The sequence below is a fragment of the Arachis ipaensis genome, chromosome B01, assembly GCF_000816755.2.
Source record: "Arachis ipaensis cultivar K30076 chromosome B01, Araip1.1, whole genome shotgun sequence".
NCBI lineage: Eukaryota > Viridiplantae > Streptophyta > Magnoliopsida > Fabales > Fabaceae > Arachis > Arachis ipaensis.
Genome location: NC_029785.2, coordinates 87,540,307 through 87,545,875, shown reverse-complemented (window position 1 = coordinate 87,545,875; position 5,569 = coordinate 87,540,307). Strand labels below are relative to the sequence as shown.

Genomic DNA, 5,569 nt, shown 5'->3' with positions numbered 1-5,569 from the left:
ATATTTTCCTGCAGTAAGCAGAGGCTGTCTCAAATGAGCGGCTATTATTATATGCGTATTTATTTAGGAACGGAAAATCGTATTCGGGAAATCGGGATTACTCGTGACCGGATAAATGTCGGGATTGCGGGCAGCCAACCGACACATGAGCTCATGGCCTGTACTAGGGCTAGACATGCATCATTCTTATCTACGCATCACTCTCTGTTGCATTCTCTCTTGTGTGTGAACTATTTCTTTATGTCGTCTGCTTGAGTGCTATGTCTGTGCTTTATTTCCTTGTGTTCTTCTGTTTGTGTTCTGTTATCTATTTTTTTTATCTATTTAAAATTACTCTTCACTACTTTACTGTATTCTATTATCCATCTGCTAATCGAATACGAATAAATGAACGTAACTAACAACCCCGACCCTACTAAGAACTCCCCAGTTCTTACCCCTTCTCTCTCTTCCTCCCCCCTCAGATGGAGACGGGCGTGATCTTCTATGAGTTCGAGGACCCTTACGTCTACGAGGATCCGGTACATCACAGTTACTTCATCATGGGATTGGAGCCTCGTATTAGACGATATGCGTTACCTAATCGAGCTTTTCAACATCCTCTGTCTAGCCCGCATTTTGACCCTGATGCTCCTTACGACTTTCCCTTATCCTGGTTACACCCTGACGCACCTGGACATCCTTTTCCTGATGATCCTGAGTATCCTATACCAGCTCAACCTTTGAATGAGGCGGTACCTGAGCCTATCATTCCTGATGAGCCTGAGTTAGCTGGTGACTACGTACCTGTGATACCACCAGAGTGGGATTTTCCCCCTGAGCCGATCCCCGACTTTCCACAGCCTGATGAGCCGGCACTACCAGATGGTGGGGTAGCTCCTATATACGCGAACGGACCTGTGCTCGCGAATGGTTTTGTACATAGTGACAGCAGTATTTCTGGTGGATCTGAGGGTATAGCTGTAGCTGTGGATGATGAGGAGGAGGAGGATCCCAAAATTAAAAAAAAATTACTCGTAAAATTGGCATCGCTCTAACAAGGAACAGGCTCATATATTAAATAAATAATAATAATTATGAAGGATAAGTTAGTAACACTTAGCTTCTTGTATGACCATGGCATACTGGAAGTTGGGTCGTTACAGCTATGGTTGCTGGAAATTCATTTGATGAATCAGAACATGAGATATGTTGTTATAGATGAGATGATGAAGAATGGATGCTATGATAATATGGTTACGTTGCACCTATGATATGAAATTGTGATATATTGAATTAAGAGTTCTTGGGTAACTTTGGTTAGTGAAAAGAAAGTTATATATGTGGTTTTAGATGAATCATAGGCTTGAATATAGGATTTGGTATGTGAGGTTGTTAGAAATACTTTGTGCAGAATTTCTGCAGAAATCTGCATAATTGGCAGCAGAGCGAATGACTTTTTGGGAGCAGTCCAGACCTAATTTTTAGATGAAATTATTTTTCTGTAAAACTTTAGTGTGTCTTGAAAATTCCATAAACATTTCAGGGAATTTGGCCTAGTGGTTTGGAAGATATGATTTTTTGAAGTTTAGTGATTGTTGTAGATTTTTCTGGTTTTCTGGTTCTGCAGTACCAACTTGCAGATGCAATAACTTTTAATTTAAACAGAATTTTGAGTTGATTTCAAAAGGATTTTAAAGATCTATCAGTCTGTTTTAAGTGAGTACAAGTTTCATGTTCATATCTATTTTGTAGACTTAGATAAGTCACTTGGAGGGTCGGTTGTTTGCTGAAAACTCTGAACTGGTTTATGAAAACAGGGCTCCACTTCCAATTGATAATTAATTAATCAAATGAAGTGATATGAACCAGAAACTTGTGGATTCTGAAACTTAGGAATGTTGACTGTAATCTCACCAAGATTTAGAAGCAACGGATTAGAATTGAACTAAAAGCTAATAGCATAGAACTCGCACAAATAATATCATTTTGAATGTTTTTTAAGCTAATCATGTTTACCTTTATTTATTTGAATCTAGTTTTACTAAAGCAAGTAAAATTTTTGGATAGATTCTTAACAAACAATAATGAGTTCTATCTAGAAAAATAGAATTAAAGTGAATGCCACATTCTCAGATTCCCACAGTGCCAGGTTATTGAAGTGAATGCACATTCTTTATTCAGTAAATGGTTTTCTAAAAATGGCAAGCTGGTATGCATGTACAATAGTTATTAGAAGTACCAATGCTTTGTAGTTGATGAATTTCCAATTTGTTATCACTTCAGAGGTTATTGATAGATGAACTGTTATTATGTTGTATTGTTGCACTAAATACACAATTGTGTTTCCTTGTTGTTTAGGTTGCAACACTTTTCCAAAAGATTCAAGAAATGGTAAAGAAGAAAGCAATCTAGTATTTGTTTTTATTGGTGAGGCAGAACAAAATTTAACTTAATGCTATATGCTTGTCATGTGCTTTGGGTAAGTGTGTGGTCATGCAGATGAAGTTGAAAGCCTTGCTGCAGCGAGGAAAGCTGCTATATCCAGTTCAGAACCTTCAGATTCTATTCGGGTATACTAATCTCTCTGGTCCTTCCTAGAGGAACATACCCCTTTTCTTCCCTGCTATTCCTTTATTTTCTTTCTTTTTTTAAAGTGTGTGAGAATGTTAAATATCATTTAAAAAATGCAACCGAGAGATGTTGGATTTTCTTGGGTATTTGCGTAGTGTGTTAGTAATCCTTAAATATGAATATTTCAGGTTGTAAATGCATTACTAACTCAGATTGACAAGTTAATATCATCTCCAAATGTGATAATCCTAATCACATCCAACATAACTACTGCTATTGGTAAGCCTAAATCAAACTTCCGTTCCTTCAATTATTAGCATTAGGCTTAACATTATATTTAATTTGCTAATTTTTTTGTTCATAGGAAAATTATTATGAAGTAGAAAAAGAACTTAATCACACAAATTGTGAAGATAAAAAATTAGAGAGTAAAAATCACCAATTTGTGAAGATGATGAGGAATCTATTTGCTATTGTAATATATCAATCTTTTTTCTTTATGATTAGATATGGTTATGACTTAGACTCTTATTTTGTAATTTTAAATATCTTAGTTTATTTGATAGTATCTTAGTTTATTTGGCTTCTAAAAGATTCACAAATATGTATGAATCTTATAGAATACTTTAAAAATCAAATTTGATGGTAAATATTCAATTAGTTTTCTTTAGTAATTTGATTCAAATAGTTAAGGTTATTTATTGACACTAAATTAAAAAAATAGTTGGAATATTAATTTTAATGCAATATGAGAAAATTATTGTAAATAAAAAAATATATAACTACAAAAAATTGTTATCAAAAGTCACAAAAGGAATTATTTTAAAAAACTGTTGCCAAAAAACGAAACTAATGGTAACGCTTTAAAACCGTTGTCTTAAACGACTATTAAATGGCAATGGTATTAAAACCGTTGTCAAAAAATGACACTAACGGTAACGTTTTAAAACTGTTTCCTTTGTGAATAATAAAACTACAATAGTTTAAAACCGTTGCCTATTCAGTTATGGTTTTAAACCATTGGATCATGAAAGAGAACGGTTTAAAATCGTTCCTTATCGAGTAACGGTTCGAAACCATTGTTTAAAATTTTCTATCAAAACCGTTGTCTATACCAGTAACTTTGGCAACGGTTTTTTTGTTACCGTTGCCTTAGGTAAAAAATCGTTGCCTTTGAGCATTGGTAATGGCCGCATATACCACAAGTCAAAAACCATTGCCAAAGCGTTGCCTAAAGTTTTGGGAACGGTTTTTCAATCTACGACAATGGTTTTTGACCATTGCGAAAACCCTTATTTGTTGTAGTGCATGGGTAGTGAGTGTTGATGAAAAACCCTTTCTCTGATTTGGGGGTGATGAGTGGTGCGAAGAAGGGAAAAGCTAAGGGTGAGTACTTGTTACATTTTGATTTGATTTGGCTAAGTGTTTGTGCATGTATCATTTATTGAAAAGTGAAAAAAATTTACTAAGTGTTGGATATTTGACTTGAGATACATTAGGCAACATTTTTAAAGCGTACATGAAACATAACAAAGAGGCTACCCTTCAAAAGCGCTCTTTTTGGCATAAAAAGTGAACCCATAGCTCTCAAGATAAGGCTAAATTTTATAACTGATAGTTATAATATCTAAGGAGACACTTTTCAAGTGATGCCACAAATGTGTTTCCTGTTCTCCTACAAAAAGGAAAAACGGAGAAAAGCGGAGCCTATTCTCGGAATAGGCTACTGATAAACCCCATTTTTAGGGTTTATCTTGTTTTAAATTTAGAGTGTTTTGTCAATGTTTCTCCCATTTATTCACTAAAATAGCATGGTTTTGTAAATTCTCCTTTAATTGTTCTTAAGAGTGAAAGCATGCCTTTTTAGGTCTTAAAATAGCTAAATTTAATTCACCTTGATTCGATTAGATGCCTTGATATATTTGTTAAGTGATTTCAGGTTTAGAAGGCAAAGATTGGATTGAGGGAATAAAGAAAAAGCATGTAGAAATGGAGAACTCATGAAGAAATGAAGGAATCGCAAAGTTGTCAATCTTGACCTCTTCGCACTTAATCAATCATAACTTGGGCTATAGAGGTCTAAATATAGCCGTTTCAGTTGCGTTGGAAAGCTAACATTCGGGGATGCGTACATGTTTAGGGTTGCGTATGCATTTAGGGATGCATATGCGTGATGTATGCATACGCATGGGAAGTTGCACGTGACTCACTAAAGGCAACTCATGGCCAGCGATTTCTGAAGCATTTTGGGCCCAATCTAACTCATTTCTGATGCTATTTAACCCAAGGATTAAAGAGAGATGAACCAATTAGTCAGTTAATTAGTTTTAGTTTAGTTTTGAAGAGGCTTTAGTTAGTTTCTATAGAGAGAAGCTCTCTCTTCTCTCTTCTCTCTAGAATTAGGATTAGGTTAGATTAGGATTTCTTAGATCTAGGTTAATTTCATACTTTGATTTACTTTTCCTTTATCAATTCTTGTTCCTCTACCTCTCCTCTCTCTAATTCTGTACTTTACTTCTTGTAATTCTTTACTTTTTTGTTGATGCACTCTTGTTCTTCTATTTTCTCTTTAATGCAATTCATGTTTTGATTTCCTATATTGTTGATTTGCTTTATTGTTGTTAATTTCCTTGCAATTATTAGTTGTAGATTCACTTTCCTTGAAATTCTATCTTGCTTTCCTTTTATGCCTTCCAAGTGTTTGATTGAATGCTTGAAAGGATGTTAGAGTATATTTTTGTGTTCTTGGCTTAGGAAGGTAACTTAGGAATTCTTGAGTCACTAATGTCCAAGTGATTGATAATTAGTAACCATTGACTCTAGCTTGCATTAATTCAATTAGTTAATAGCTAGGACTTATGGACTTGGATTGATATAGCTCATTCGACTTTCCTTTACTTGTTAGAGGATGATTTACTGGGATTGATCCTTGCAATTATCATGTTGTGGTTAGTGATAAGGATAGGGAGCCTTGACCACCAAACCTTGCCAAGACCTCTTTTTACCATTTAATTTT

The 5,569-nt window shown here is 34.8% G+C and overlaps 1 long non-coding RNA gene across 1 annotated transcript; it reads left to right on the top strand.

Annotated features, from left to right (window-relative positions):
• On the top strand, positions 2,469-3,008 carry LOC107618701. The gene is made up of 3 exons (XR_001615347.2): positions 2,469-2,552; positions 2,742-2,832; positions 2,918-3,008. It is a non-coding gene; the product is annotated as an uncharacterized LOC107618701 (long non-coding RNA).